The sequence below is a fragment of the Cnephaeus nilssonii genome (genome assembly GCF_951640355.1).
Source record: "Cnephaeus nilssonii genome assembly, chromosome: X".
Taxonomy (NCBI): domain Eukaryota; kingdom Metazoa; phylum Chordata; class Mammalia; order Chiroptera; family Vespertilionidae; genus Cnephaeus; species Cnephaeus nilssonii.
The window spans coordinates 95,356,181-95,372,959 of record NC_137071.1 but is presented as its reverse complement, the minus strand read 5'-3'; the positions used below and the strand labels follow the sequence as shown (position 1 = coordinate 95,372,959).

The 16,779-nt window shown below is 38.3% G+C and overlaps 1 pseudogene across 1 annotated transcript; it reads left to right on the top strand.

Annotated features, from left to right (window-relative positions):
• Positions 1-5,506: 5,506 nt before the first annotated feature.
• LOC307096391 (peptidyl-prolyl cis-trans isomerase A-like) lies at positions 5,507-5,819 on the top strand (annotated as a pseudogene). The gene has a single exon. The product of its transcript is annotated as a peptidyl-prolyl cis-trans isomerase A-like (transcript).
• The last annotated feature ends 10,960 nt before the right edge of the window (positions 5,820-16,779 follow it).

Genomic DNA, 16,779 nt, shown 5'->3' with positions numbered 1-16,779 from the left:
AGAATTTTATCAAAGGGGTAAGAACTAGTTTTATTTCAGCTTTATTTGAATAATGAGAATTTTTTCAATCAATAATATTTTTACTTTGTTTATGTAGAACAATCCCAAGGGATTCCCTCTGTCTTAATAGCTCTGATGTATTGTCTTCTATGTGCCATATATTTTAATATTTTATTACTACTGTCTTTACTTTCAATCCAACAATGATCCTGAACAGTAGGTACTGTTGTACTCATTATGGATGTATAAGAAAACTATGTTTTGATTATCTGATTGCATCCTTATAACAATTTGTATTTCAAGTATTTCTAAATGAATTATATATTTTTTTCTTTATTGATTAAAATATTACATATGTGTCTTTATCCCCCCATTGTCCCCCACCCCGCACTCATGCCCTCAACCCCTGTTGTCTGTGTCCATTGGTTAGGCTTATATGCATGCATACAAGTCCTTTGATTGATCTCTCCCGCTTATCCCCACCCTCCCCTACCTTTCCTCTGAGGTTTGATGGTCTGATCAATGCTTCTCTGTCTCTGGATCTGTTTTTGTTCATCAGTTTATGTTGTTCATTATATTCCACAAATGAGTGAGATCATGTGATATTTATCTTTCCTTGATTGGCTTATTTCACTTAACATAATGCTCTCCAGTTCCATCTATGTTCTTGCAAATGGTAAGAATTCCTTCTTTTTTACAGCAGCGAGGCATTCCATTGTGTAGATGTATCACAGTTTTTTAACCCACTCATCTGCGGATGGGCACTTAGCCTGTTTCCAAATCTTAGCTATGCTGAATTGTGCTGCTATGAACATAGGGGTGCATATATACTTTCTGATTGGTGTTTCTAGTTTCTTGGGATATATTCCTAGAAGTGGGATCACAGGGTCAAATGGGAGTTCCATTTTTAGTTTTTTGAGGAAAGTCCATACTGTTCTCCACAGTGGCTGCACCAGTCTGCATTCCCACCAGCAGTGCACTAGGGTTCCTTTTTCTCTGCATCCTCGCCAGCACTTGTAATTTGTTGATTTGTTGATGTTAGCCATTCTGACAGGTGTGAGATGGTACCGCATTGTCATTTTGATTTGCATCTCTTGGATGATTAGTGACTTTGAGCATGTTTTCATATGTCTCTTGGCCTTCCTTATGCCCTCTTTCAAAAAGTATCTATTTAGTACGTTGCCCATTTTTTTATTGGGTTGTTTATCTTCCTTTTGTTAAGTTGTATGAGTTCCCTGTAAATGTTGGTGATTGGCAAATATGTTCTCCCCTCTGCAGTGGGCTTTCTTGTTGTTTTGTTGATGGTTTCTTTTGTTGTACAGAAGCTTTTTATTTTGATGTAGTCCCATTCTAAATGAATTTTAAACAAAAGGAAATACTTGCAGAAATATGTGCTCCAAGGTCACATACCCAATGGATGGAGAACCAAGATTCTAGCTTAGCTTTGCCTGACTCTGACATTGCTGTTCTTTTCCTCCACATCATGCTGATTTCCCCATCCCCGGATAATTAAGATGAAATACTTCTCTCTTGGAATATGTTCCATGGGTTCCAATATCCTGCCTGTTTTTTACAGACTGCTTTGTTGCTTCTGAAATAGGTTTAACAAAAATTGAGACTTAGCTATGGATAATTAATCCATGAGAGTTAATGAAGGAGAACCTAGGGCTTCCTGCATTTACAACTAGAATCTTTAAACATGACATCCAGTGAAGAAAGTACTACACCTTATTTAATATCACATTCATTATTTGTCTTTGATCAGCACAGAATGTCCTTCTGTCTTTGCAAAATGCAAGAGCTTTTTCCTTGAAGCTGATGGATCTGTAAAGTGAACACATATATGTGACTAGTCTTTAAGATGTAAGGGATACTGATATTGGGCTGCTCTGTTTGTATGCTATAGGAGTCCTTACAAAGAGAGTAAATTTGCTTTTTAAGTCAAATTGTACGTTACTCCATGGATGCTATCCTTAATGCCTCATTCTTCCTCACCAAGACCCCTGATGTCTAATTTATGTGCAAATAAACTGCAAATGTTGCCTCTAAAATCATATTTCATGTTCCACAATCACTACTTTGTTTAAGCCATCTTATCTTCCCTGGACTACCATGGTGACCTCCTCCCTAGCTGATCTTTCTGCTCCCCCCTTATCTCCTTTAGTCCATCCTGTACACAGCAGCCACACTGATCTTTGGAAAACACAAATCTGATGATGTCATCATACTCCCTTCCTAATTTCAGATTTTTCTAAAGCATTTGATTGCTCTTAGAATGAAGACCAAACTCTTCATTGTAACTGACAGACCTCTAGATGCTCTGGCCCCTGCTAATCTGTCAGCACCACCTCCAAATGCTTCCCATCACTATGTCTACTTTTACTCACCATTGCATTCCTACTGCTTATAATGAGGCTTGGCATAGAGCAGATGCTCTGTAAATAGTTCTTGAATGAATGAAAGCACTTTTTTTTTTTTTTTTTACAATTTGTGCATGTACCATGTCTGTCAACCTGTTGGTCATGTTGGAATGAAAGATGGACCTGACCTTTCTGAAGACAGAGAAAAATGTAGAAAAGATCATATTAAAATGTTTGCACACAGGCATAAAGCAGATGCAAATATATGGATCAAGACACCTTCAAAATCCCAATTTTGCACATTAAATATTTTTTCAAGTCATTTTCTAGGTAGCAACCCACTCCACAATTAGAAAGAACTGCTAAGATCAGGCTGGATATGGAAGGGTATTTTTATATGGATCAAATTAGATTTGTGAGCATGTTGCCAGACATAGTTGGGAACTGGTCAGCATTTTCCCTCACCCTCGCTGCTTTAACCAATGTACTCAATCTACTGCCAGCAGCCTTATCTGTAGGATTTGTACAGGGCACCTTCTTTTGCCATTCATGACTCACTGTCTCTTGCTCTAAATTTGTGGACTATCTAAAACTTTGTCTCCATACACTTGTTCTGAGTTTGGTTTCTGGCCTTCCTTCTTCTTATGACCATAAGAAACATAGTCCTCCGGTGGTAGTCTGGGAGCCTCTCTGGAGGCTGTTTGGTCGCTGCACTCGGGCTCCACACATGACAGCTGTGGGCAACCTCAGCACTGCTCCTGGCAGCCTGACCCTGTTGAATAGCATTACTGGGTCCAGCAGTTCTACTCTGGGAAGGGGACTAGGTAGAGAACTCTAGTAATTTACAGCATTCATACATTTCTGCCTAATTTAATTCATGATTATAAAGATAAAAATGGTCTTGTTTGAATAGTGCATTTGATTATATAATCATCACATCTGAATAAGTAGCCCAGTTAATGTAATATTATTTGATGAAATAGTTCACACCTACTCCTAAATTTATTTGGAAATTAACTTCAATTATCTAGAAGTAAGAACTGTCAGTGAATTTCTTTCCAATCTGACTTGCAAAAATAGTTAAGATTTCTTTGAATATGGCTCCAAGAGGGTCTTTGATTTCAAGGACCCTATTTAACACCCCAAATTTATCATTTCTTCTAGGTGCCTGGAATACATGTGTACAAGAGCTCAAGCTCCTTTTTTTTTCATCAAGTGTTAGATTGTTCTCCAAGGAACACTTATAGTCCCAGATCCAGCTGTGTGCATCTTTCTTGAAATGGGCCACTTTCACCATCTGCATTTGTGACTCCCTTGGAGAGAGATTCCTGAGATCAGAAATATGCTATGGAATTTACTGGAAGATAGGTCACATCTAGGACCTCTACTCCTTGCTACCATCTTGGACCTTAAGACAATTTCCTCAGCAATCTAAGAGATATTCAGATAGCAAACCTGTGGTGTGACTTTTCATTTTAATGGTTTGACATCCAATTAGAATATTGCAGTCTCTTTGCAAATGGTTTTTGGTTTAAGGATGGGCACACAATTCAGACTGAACAAATGAAATGCACTCTACATACTTTTTCTTTTATTGTTGAGACAGTCGTGCTCTCATTTATTCTGGGTTTGGACTTGTGGGGATATAAACAGGAGGTATAGAGAGCCTTGCAACTGGGAAGAGCAAGCCTGAATAAGAATGGAACCAATGTGAAAGAGAGCAGAGCCAGGATATGGAGAGTCTGGGTGCAGATAACCAAGATCAAACCAAGTTCACCCCTGGAAACTTCATTTATGGAAACCAATACAGTCCTTTAATTTGCTTAAGCAAATCTGGGGTGAATTTATTTTTCACTTGTAATTGCAAGAATCCTGACTAAATCAAAACTATTTTATCTATTTGGATCCTGCAATGCATCTTAAAGAAGTGTAAGTGTATTCTTTTAGTAGGAGTCCACATTAGTTTATCTATGTTGACTGTGGACACCAGCATTCACTCATGCATCCACCAAACCTACTGTGAGGCATCTATCCTCAATATCGTTGGCTTACCAGCTTCATAAGGTAGTTGCAATGCTCAAATGCCTAACATTTTATGTTGAAAGTACTCAAACATACACGGAAGAGTTGAAAGTATTTACAGTGAACAGTCATGAACTTGCCAACTAGTTCCTATCATTAACATTTTACTGCACTTGATTTATCATATCTATCCCTCTATCCATCTTATTTTTGGATAAATTTCAAACTAAGTTACAGACATTACACTTCCTGGTTTGCATGCAGCTCTGTTTTTAACTAAATGAATCTTTTGGCAACCCACCTTCACTGGACCTTGGTGTTACATATGGAAAAACATGGAGGTTGTTTTAGATGACCTCCAAGTGCCCTTTCCAGCTCTGACATTTTGTAGTTCTCTGATATTTGCCTTTTTAATTGATTGGCATGCTTGTGCAAAATGCTCTCTTGTTGGATTTTAACAGGATTAACATGGAAAATAGATTCTGTTTATCTATGGAATATTTACCTACTGAAGCCTGTTTGTTTTAGAATACTGTGCTAACCAGTCCGTTGTGATTTTGAGCCAAAGCAGATGTTTTTAGGGTTCTAGGGAAAAAGAAAATAAAGTATCAGGTATATATTTTAAAAATTATGGGAAGAGTAGCATCTTATCCAGTAAAGGAGAAAAAGAAAAGAGCATGCAAGAGCAAATGGATTCTAATGTGAGTTATACTCTGCCAGTCCTGGGGAGGAGGGAGATCAAAAGTATGATGGCCTGATGGCAAAACAGAAGTCAGAGGTCTGAGGCCACTGAGTCTGACAGCATTATCCCTGTTTAGTAAATGCAGGGGCATCTCTGCCAGATAATTTTTGATGGTTTTTAGGAAGTAAGAAAATGGCTTAAAACAAACACTCCCAGCTATGCAGATGCCACTGCCCAGGAATCGCCCTGCCTGTGACCAGTCACAGTGAATCCCACTGTATTCTTTCACATCTTCCTCGACTGTGAGCTCTTGGGCCGTGTCTTCTTCGAGCTGTTTGCAGACAAAGTTCCAAAGACAGCAGAAAACTTTCGTGCTCTGAATGCTGGGGAGAAAGAATTTGGTTATAGAAGTTCCTGTTTTCATATAATTATTCTGGGATTGATGTGCCAGGGTGGTGACTTCACACACCATAATGGCACAGATGGCAAGTCCATCTATGGGGAGAAATTTGAGGATGAGAATTTCATCCTGAAACATACAGGTCCTGGCATCTTTTCCATGGCAAATGCTGGACCTAACACAAACGGTTCCATTCTTCATTTGCACTGCAAAGACTGAGTGGTTTGATGGCAAGTATGTGGTCTTCAGCCAGGTGAAAGAAGGCATGTATATTGTGACAGCCATGGAGTGCTTTGGGTCCAGGAATGGCAAGACCAGGAAGAAGATCACCATTGCTGACTATGGACAACTCTAATAAATTTGACTTGTGGTTTACCTTAACCACCAGACCATTCCTTCTGTAGCTCAGGAGAGCACCCTACACCCCCATCTGCTTGGAATGTTCTACTAGTATAATCTTTGTGCTCTCACCACAGTTCATTGGGTTCCATAATTTCCTTAGCCCTTCCCAATCTAGCTGGATTGCAGACTTAAGTTTATGATCATGAAATAAAAACTAAAGTTGTCTGTAAAAAAACAAAATACACACACACACAACACCCCTCTCCCCCAAATAAAAGATATTATGAAAGTCAGTATTACAGAGAACTGGTTATTTCTAGAAATATGTTATTTTTTTCTCTTATGAATACTGAAGCAGGACTTTGAGTGTACCTGAATGTGAGAACTTTGAGTGAAGCAAGGTGAGTAAAGGAATTTTCATACTTTTTGTGAGCACCATTTAGCTGGGTTAATGTTAGTCAGTAATAGTCAACTCTTCTCAGATGATAGGGGCATCATTTTGGAAGTGTGAGGGCTGGGTTCAACTATAAGCACACTAGCAGCTTCAGTGGCCCTGTCAGAGGCTCTCAAGACACACACATGGTAATGGAGGATGGTGACTGGATCTGGGATTGCACTGTACAAGTGCATAGCTGCAGCTTGCTAGCTTTAAGTTAACCCATTGAGGCAGGCCAGTGAGAGGAGATAGGGAAAGGTCTAGGCCCACAAGCAACTATGTGACCTTGGCTCTCTGCATGCGCCCATAAGGCTGTAGAGTCTCACCCCAGGCATGTGCATGGTGGTGGAGGCCAGTGACAGGAGTCAGGCTGGCAGCATGCAGGTGCATGCATAACTACAAGAGCTAGTCATGAAAGCATGTACTGTGGTGGGGCTCAGCTGCAAGGGTTGAGGCTGACATTTTGCATGCACACAGCTTCAGAGGCTAGAGCTAGCTGCCAGTGTGGAACCTGGGCTCCAATGAGAGGGGAAAAAGGCAGCATGGGGGTGGAGGGGCTCAGGTTAGTGTCTGCAAATGCAAAAACTGGTAGGTTGAAAATTTCAGAGGTGAAATATGTAGTTGTTCTGTAACACTGTTCTGGCCTTTTATTTCTTCAGCAAAAGGTACTGGAGTCTTCTGCAGAACAATCTTCCAGGGTCTGTGATGAGGTCATGAGTGATGAAACCTGAGGGAGTCTGCAACATCCATAAGGACTATTGAGGTCTTTACTAGCAAAATCTGCTGGAGTTGTCTACAGAGTAGGGCACTGGGAACCACACTTATGATGCATGGCTAATGCTAGTTACCCTGCCCTTCTTTCTTATTCCTATTCTCAAAATGCTCAGCTTTGCTAGCCTCTGGGTGAGGTGAAACTGAAGTGAGTTCTGTGAGAAATACCATGAAAGGCTGGGAAAGCTGGTCACTCATGGAACTCCGTTGAGCCTGGGAGTTCCCTCTTGATTCTGAACAGTGCCAGTTTATAGGGGAGAAAGATGTAGGCAAAAGGAAGCTTCTCTTCCTACCCTTTATTGTGCAATTATTCTCAGGTTTTCTGTTCTACTTTGTTGCTGAAGCCTCTTAAGTTGACTTCTGGTCTCTCCCAGATATATTTTTGTTTATGGAATACTATCTAATTGTTTATCTTTGTAGGTAGATGATGGCGTCTAGAGTCTTCTACTCTGCCATCTTTGTGATGTCACTTCCTAATTCCCAGAGATCTTGAAATCTTTTTTTTTCCCCCCAGATGTCACACTTGTCCATTACATTGATGATATTATGCTGATTGTACCTAGTGAGCAGGAAAAAGCAAGTACTCTAGACTTATTGGTAAGATATATGGGTGTCAGAGAGTGACCTAAGCCCAACTGAAATTAAGGGGCTTCTACCACAGTAAATTTTCAGGGATCCAGTGATGTGATGAATATGGAGAATCCCTTCTACAATGAAGGACAAATTGTTGCATCTGGCACCTCATAAAAACAAAAAAGGAACACAAAACATAATGGGCATCCTTGGGTTTGGAGAAAACATATCTTCCTCAGTGTATTACTCTGTCCTATTGCTAAGTGACCAAAAAATCTGTTTTGAATGGGACCTAGAACAAGAGAAGACTCTAAAGCACATGAAGGCTGTTGTGAAAGCTGCTCTGTTACTTGGGCCATATGATCCATCAGATCTAATGGTGCTTAAAGTGTCAGTGTAGATAAGGATGAAGCTTGTCATCCCTTTGGCAGGCTCCTATAGATTAATCACCTTTCAGGACTTTAGGATTTTGGAGCAAGGTCCTACCATCATCCTTAGGTAACTACCCTTCTTTTGAGAGACTGCTCTTGGTTCACTTCTGGGCTTAAATAGAGACTGAACACTTGATTATAGGACACCAATTTATCATGCAGATTGAGCCACACATCATGAAATGCATGTTGTATGATCCACTAAGTTATAAAGTTGGGCATACACAGCATCACTCCATCATCAAATACAAGTGGAATTTGTGTAACCATGCTTGAGCAGGACATGGAGGTATAAGTAAGTTACATAAATAAGTGAACCAAATGTCCATGGTCCCTACTCTGAGTATACCACCTTCTCTCTTCCAGCTTGCATCTATGACTTCATGAAATAAAAATAAACAAAATCAGCTGATACTAGTTCAGATAGTTAACAACTTGTATCAGAAACATTGTCATCTAAAAGCTTCTGCTCTGAGCCACCAATCATGTCAGGATATATAGGACAAGAGCCTCCTTAATTCCTTCACAAATAAGTCTTGTTCTCCATTTGGTCCATTTCTTTCAGAAAACATCTAGGTGCTGCCTTACATCAGTATGGAATCACAAAGATAGTCATCTCCCAAGATGAGGAGAAACCCAGTTGTTACATTTCCTAACAGTTCTTTGGTCTGCCTTTACATTCAATCACGTACAATGTCAGCCATAACTCTGAGTTAGAGTACCTGTGTCAGTTCTCGAATGGGTCTACTACCACTAATTTCCTGTAAACACCATTTTCTGTCAAAATGGGTCCCTTCTCTGGGTTCCTTCAATATATCCCACGGGTCTCAAACAGAACTTTCTGGTGTGGAATACCTTCTCTGTTTATATTGCTGATGAAAATTGTTTTTTCCATGTGTATATTTATTTAATTGATCAATAACATTTTAGGAGTAGGGAATTTTGTGATTATGCTTATGCTCATACTGCTATCTTAACTCAGAAATAATGCTAGCCTTAGTTCTTTGAATCAGCATGCCATTAACTTCTGTGTGGTGGCCCAAGTGACAGAGCCATTAGCATGTCATGTGCATGTGTGTGTGTACTTTGATTTATGCATGCACATACATGTTTGTCCATAGGATTAGACATGTGTTTTTTCTATGCCCCATGAAAGTGTTCAGTCTGTGTCCAACTATATAAGTAGTAATAGAGTGGACAAGAACTTATCTGTTAGCTTCCAGATGAAAATCAATGAGGGAGCCCACCAGCCAAGAGACACTAACTCTTTTCTTCCTATTTTAAAATTACAGTACCTCCAAGGACAAAAATGTTATCTTGTTTTATTTTGGAATGCTTAACAATACAATTTGTCCTTAATGCAAGGACTACTACTGGCCTAATAATGTAGCTAATTTTTGCATGTATAAATGTCCTCTGTCCCATTTCTTTTTTTAAGTGTGTTTGTCCCAATTTCAAATTATAAATTCATATTTTAAAGACAGAAAAATAAAAAGTGAAAAATAAACAAACCTATAGCTCTAACTACCCAAAGACATCCCAATTAATTTTATATATACACTAAAGACCTGGTGTACGAAAGTTGTGCACTCGGGGGCGGGGTGCCCTCAGTCCAGCTTGTTCCCTCTTGCAGTCCGGGAGCCCTCATGCGATGTCCAACTGATGGCTTAGACTCAATCTCCATGGGGAGGGGCCCTAAGCCATCAGTCGGACATCCTTAGCACTGCATGGAGGCAGGAGAGGCTCCTGCTACCGCTGCTTTGCTCGCCAGCTATGAGCCTGTGGGAGCGCACTGACCACCAGGGGGCAGCTCCTGTGTTGAGTGTCTGCCCCCTGGTGGTCAGAGCGCATCATATCGACCAGTTGTTCTGCCATTCGGTCACTTTGCATATTAACCTTTTATTTATAGGATTTTTCTTTATGTTATAATATATTTGTGATAAATCTTATATTTGTTGTCTTGCCATCATTTTCAGGTACTTCAATTATTCAGTCATAGCTCTTGTGAATGTTGGAATATAATTTTGGAGGAAGAACTATACATGTGCACTTTATCATAAATGTATTGAAAATGTAGGAAATAAAGTTTTCCCCATATTTTTAAATCTTTATATTTTGACCAATGGAAATGTGGAAATTCCCCTAGCCAGGGAGAATGATTATGCCAAGTGTGAGTACTTTCTGAGATTCTCCAGCCCCAGTGCTGAAGTAATTTCAGACCTAGAGGTCCTTAGTCAAGATAGCTTGTCAATTCTTCTGAGAGTAGATATTTAGGTCTTTTTCACTACTTTCTACATAGGTGACCAATAAACACATAATGTAATTTATGCCTTTTCAAATACCATGTGCTACTATTCCAGGAAGCTGCTGAAGATGCTTAAAGTCAAGACAAGTAATGTTCCAATTGAGTTTTTTAAAGATTGTGCTTTAATAAAAACAGTTTCATCTCAACCAGTAGAAAGTTAGTTCTTTGGTGTTAGAGGTCTTAGAGAAGAACCAATTGATTCTCATCTAATTTCCTCAATGAGCTATGGACAAAACACTAAGTGTCATGCTTTGAGGTAGGGGAACTTATAACTTATGCTTTCCTGACAGAGGAGAAAATCAAATGTCTTTTCAGAACCTACTTAGGCCTGGAAACAGATGTCTAGAGATAAGGCAATGCATGTATAGAAGACAGTATTACGTTTTCTGTAGATTTAGTGGATCTTATTTACTGCATTATATCAAAGCTCTATCTAGTGGTCAAAATATCTAGTTTCTGTATAAATCAATTATAATAGCAAGCAACTAACCTTTATAAAATTTATCTTTATTGTTGAAAGTATTACAGATATTCTCTTTGTTTTGTTTTTTGTGTATTTTTCCCCCATTGATCCCCTCCTTCCTGCACTCACTCCTTCTAAACCTTCACCACATTATTGTCTGTGTCCATGGGCTATGCATATACGCATATAAGATCCCCATTTAATCTCTCACTCAAAAACCCCTATCCCCACCTTCCCTCTGAAATTCATCAGTCTATTTCATGGTTCTATGTCTCTGATCTATTTTGTTCATCAGTTTATTTTGTTCATTAGATTCCACATATGAGTGAGATCATGTGATACTTATCTTTCTCTGACTGGCTTATTTTGAGGAGCAAGTAACATTAAACACAGACTTTGTTTTAAATCTATGAATATTACTAAGAATACTATATTTTAATTATATAGCTTTCTTTATCTATAATGCAATTATATATTTGATGAAACTTCCTTCATTGGTTTTAAATTTATCATTGAAAATGTAATACTGAAGTACATAATTAACTGGGTTATAAAATTATATTCATTTTCATCTTGTGGATACATAAAAATACAGATTCATTTTGCGATTACTAATTTCATTTTGCAAGAAAAATTACTTCATCTTCTAGGAATATAGCTCAGTCTATACGTGGTCATTGCTGTTAAACTATATTAATACTTACTGAGTAAGATCCTTCCAATCTACAAAATTCCTTAGTTTTTACCATTCCAGAGAATGCACAGTAATGTCTAGTATTTTTATACCTGGAATCAAAATGGGTTCCTGTAAGTGTTTGGTGTCAGAGATTTAAGGAAAAAATGTAGTTAATCTTTTTTGTCCATCAAAAGACCCAGGCAAGTGAGTCTTAGGGATATGATGTTATCATTATTTATTAATAACTATATTATAATTCAATACTTATTCTATGTCAAATTTTTTCAAGAACTTTACCTACATAATCACATTTAATCCTCACAAAGATCTCTCTGAAATAACTACTTTACCTATTGTACAAATTAGGAAATAGATTTTAAGTGATTAAAGGACTTACTCTTGGTCATACAACTAGTAATTTGTAGAGACACAATTTGGATCATGTTGTCTGATACAAAGATGAATGCCATTAACCTCTACAGTATCAGCTTCATAATAAAGCAAATTTAATTTCCTCTCTATTACAAATATCAAGATGTTAATTTTTTTATTAAGATAAGAAAACATGTAGCTAATGAGTACATTATGACCTTTAACGAAATGATATGATGTCTCAGTCTGAAGATGGAAATATGGAAAGAATAGGGATTTTGGAGTGAGAAAGAGGTGGCATTAAAACCTGGCCTCACTGCTTACTAGTTTTGTGGTCTTTAAAACAGATAATAATAACATAATTTTTAAAAGGAATAATATAAGAAGATCTAGCATCAGTGTCTGGCACATAGGTTACCTGGTCAATAAAATTAGAAATTTAAAGGCTATGAGAAATGATGCAATTAAACACACACACACACACATTTAACCCATGTTTCTCAAGTGGAACTCCTGAATGTCACCTATTTCATGGAACCAAGTGTTCCACAGAAGCAAGTGTGGGAAACTCTGAGTTAAAATAATTGCCATCATCCTAAAGAGAGAGGAAATCAATAGGTATGTAACAGGAGTAGTAGCAGGAAGGGTAAGGAGGGAGAGATGCAAACCATACATTTTAAGATGATTCAACAGGCTTGAACTAATGATGAAGCATGAAGAATGATGGAGGACGAGGAAGCATAGGTGATCCAAAAGTTTGAGCCTGAGTTGAACTAAAGTATCTTCAGTTCTTACTTGAATATTTATTACTTTAAGATGTATTTTAATGTCTATGTTATTTCTTCAAGATGTATTTTTAATTTATGCCTTCAGCATTTTGCAGGGAGGTGTCATCGAAATAATGGCAATGGAAATATTGAATTTACTGACTATGGCTCAAAAATGTTTGCTCTCATGCCTAAACATTTAGCCCTATTTTATTTCTACACTGCCAGTACTGTGTGGAGAGGGCTGAAAGAGCGAAATAATTTTATGAGTACATAAAATCCTTGAGAAATGCTATGAACATTTAGAGACATTAACACTTTGGATCTGAAAGGATGAAGATTTAAAACTTTATAAGTGGGTCCCATAGGATCTATCATGATTAAAGCAACTCTAGTCTAATGGAGCATATTTGGATTTCTTAGCCAATGTAGTGGATGACATCATTCTAATGCAGCAATGATTGTTTTCTACATATTTTCTTAAATTAGATATTAATGAAGCAAATGTGAGATATATGAATACATTTGAACAGACTATATTAAGTGTTTAATTTGGGTAACCTGCTCATTACTTAATCAAGAAGAAAATAAGACAAAATCTTATAGCTTAAGAAGAATCAAAGTTTGGGGGATTCCAAGATGGCAGCGGATTAAGTGGAAGCTACACTGACACTCTCCCAGGACCAAACTGGAATTACAACTAAAATACAGAAAAACTTCCTGAAAAATCAATTGAAGACTAGTTGGAGAGAACCCTGATAACCAAGGACATAAGTGGAGACCACATAGAGACAGCATTGACAGGGGCTGGGTTCCCTCCAGGAGCTGCGGGCTCACCGGGCGCCTCGCCATCTTGCAAGGAAAGGAGGATTTTATTGGAAACCTGACTTTCCGCAACAACTGCAAACACTGAACAGCTGCGAGCACCAGAACACCGGTCCCCTATCGGCGCAAACATTCGGATTCAAAGGAACCCTTCACTGAACCACGGAAAGGTCAGATTTCGCCTGAAATAAGGTGTGGTTTCTAATCCCCGCGGTGGGAGGGAAGCGCGCGAGCCGTGGGACCGGCGGGAACCGGGAGGTCTGTGCCTAGAAAAACCGGCAGCAGTTGGAGCTGCCGTGACCCGTGAATGTGGAAGGGGGTTCTCTGAGCTGCTAACTGAAGTGACCTCTTAAAATCAACTCATTTTAATCTGACGAGGAGGATCAGACTAAGAATTTTCAAAGGAGTGCGGGCTCCTTAGTCTGGCGCACAGACCCACTGTCCGCACACTTGGGCTCATTCCGACTCTGCTTACTAAGCCCAACGCATAGGAAAGCCCAGGTGGAAAAACCCTGAAAGACTGCAGGGGAAGTTGTTTTTTCGGAACCTGGGAACAGAGCTGGGTGTGACCATCGGAGAGGCAGCTGTGAAGCACACACCTCCACAAACCAGTAGTGAGTGCCATAGAGGGAAAAAAAAAAAAAAAAGCTAGAGAGGCCCAGAAGTCAATTAAGAAACACTGCCACCCAGGGGCTGAAACGCTAATTGTCTCTGGTGTAATCAAAAATAAATATGAGAAATTAAGACACAGCCGGCTTAAAAAGCAGGATTGGCTTACAACATGGAGGAGCAGAGGAACGAAGCTGAACTGAAATACCGCCCAGACTGGGAAACAGGCATACCAAACAGAATAAAAGAGGAAGTGAATGACAGCCGCTACTGCACATTTTAGTCTTCCTATTTTTTAATTTTAAATTCTTTTTTAAATTTTTTTATTCTAATTTTTTTATTTTCATTTTTTGCATCTTTTACTTAAGAAAAATTTTTTTTCTTTTTCCTCGATTTTCACCTTTTTAATTATTACATTTTTATTTTCAATCAGCATTATTATTGCTATTATTTTACTTTTTTTTTTTTAAATGTCATTAGATTTTCTCTTTCTTTTATTTTGGGATTAGTGTCCTACATTCTATTTGCATCTTTCCCTTACCCTATCTCAACGCTAACATTTTGCCATCACTCTCCTCCTAACCTTTCCCCTTAAAAAAATTATTTTTCTCTCTGGCCTTTTGTTGTTGTTTGCTTGAATGTGGATTAGATTGAATTTTTATGCTTTTTTTTATGAGATTGTTTTGATTATACTTTTTGTTTGTTTGGTTGGTTCTATTGTTTCCTTTGTTTGTTTTTTTTTATTACTTTTGTTTTCTCTTGCCTCACTTGATAATAGTTGATGTTGCAGTTTGTATTAATCTCCAGGCTCGTGTTGCTGGAATTTGCTGGGATTAGTGGTTGTTCTAGTGGAGTCTACTCCCCATATATATAGTTTGTTCCCCTTTTCTCTCTTAGTATTCTTCTTGCCTCTCTTACTCATTCTTCTTTTCTTTTTTCTTACTGATCTTCTCCCAAGTTCAGATTCACACTCTTTTTTTTTTTTGTTCTTTCTTTTTACTCTCCCTCTTCCACTCCTATTCCCTAATTTGTCTTTCTCTGGTGGTTACCTTTATTGGAGGTTATTAATATCGTGAATACAATTCTGTTTAGTGCCTTGTGTGTTGTGCCTGGTTGTGTTGTATTTTGTACCTTTAAATCAATGCCGGAGAGAGAGAACTATATAACCAGACATCAGGAGAAGAGAGACCATGGGGAAACAAAGAATTAGCCCCCCCAGGAAAGACAAGCAGGCATCACCAGAAAAGGAAGTAAACGAACTAGAGGCAAACAACCTATCAGAGAAAGAATTCAGAAGTAAACGAACTAGAGGCAAACAACCTATCAGAGAAAGAATGGTCATAAGGTGGCTGAAAAGGATGGAAGACAAATTCGACAATATGAGAAAGAACCAAGAGGAAATGAAGAAGAACCAAGAAGAAATGAAAAATGACATCGCTGCTGTAAAGAACTCAATAGAAAGCATCAAGAGTAGACTAGAAGAAGCAGAGGACCGCATAAGTGAGCTAGAAGACAAGATGGAAAAAAATACCCAATTACAACAGCTTCTAGAAACAAAAATTAGAAAGCATGAGGAGAGCCTAAGGGAACTTCGGGACAACACAAAACAAAACAACATAAGGATAATAGGGGTACCAGAAGGAAAGGAAACGGAGCAAGGAATAGAAAACCTGTTAGAAGAAATAATAACAGAAAACTCCCTTGATATAGGGAAGAAAAAAACCACACAAATCCAAGAAGCTCACAGAGTTCCAAGCAAAATGAACCCCAAAAGACCGACGCCAAGGCACATTATAATTAAGTTGGCAAACACCAACGACAAAGTAAGAATCTTAAAAGCGGCCAGAGAGAGACAGACAGTTACATACAAAGGAACCCCCATCAGACTAGCAACTGATTTCTCAACAGAAACTCATCAAGCCAGAAGGGAATGGAATGAAATATACAAAGTCATGCAAAGGAAGGGTTTCAATCCAAGAATACTGTACCCAGCAAGGCTATCAATCAAAATTGAAGGTGAAATCAGGCGCTTCACAGACAAAAAAGGGCTAAGGGAGTTTATCACCACCAAACCAGCAATGAAAGAAATGCTAAAGGGTCTGCTGTAAAAAAAAAAAGAAAGAAAGAAAGAAAGAAAGAAAGAAAGAAAGAAAGAAAGAAAGAAATAGGAAGCAAAGAAGGAACACAGGGGTATAGAATAAAAATGGTGACAAATAAGTGCCTATCAATAATAACTTTAAATGTAAATGGATTGAATGCCCCAATCAAAAGACACAGGGTAATAGATTGGATAAGAAAACAAAACCCATACATCTGCTGTCTACAGGAAACCCACCTCAAAAAAAAGGACGCATACAGACTGAGAGTAAAGGGATGGAAAAAGGTTTTCCAGGCGAATGGAAATGAAAAAAAAGCTGGGGTAGCAATACTTATATCTGACAAATTAGATCTCAAAGTGAAGGACATAACAAGAGATAATGAAGGCCACTTCATAATACTAAAAGGAGAAATCCAACAAGAAGAAATAACTCTGGTAAACATATATACACCCAACACAGGAGCACCAAGATACATTAAAAAACTCCTGGAAGATATCAAAGGAGAGATTGACAGCAATACAATTATAGTAGGAGACTTCAATACCCCACTATCACCATTGGACAAATCCTCTAAACAAAAAATCAGCAAAGAAACATCAATCCTAAATGACTCACTAGACCAGATGGAATTAATTGACATCTTCAG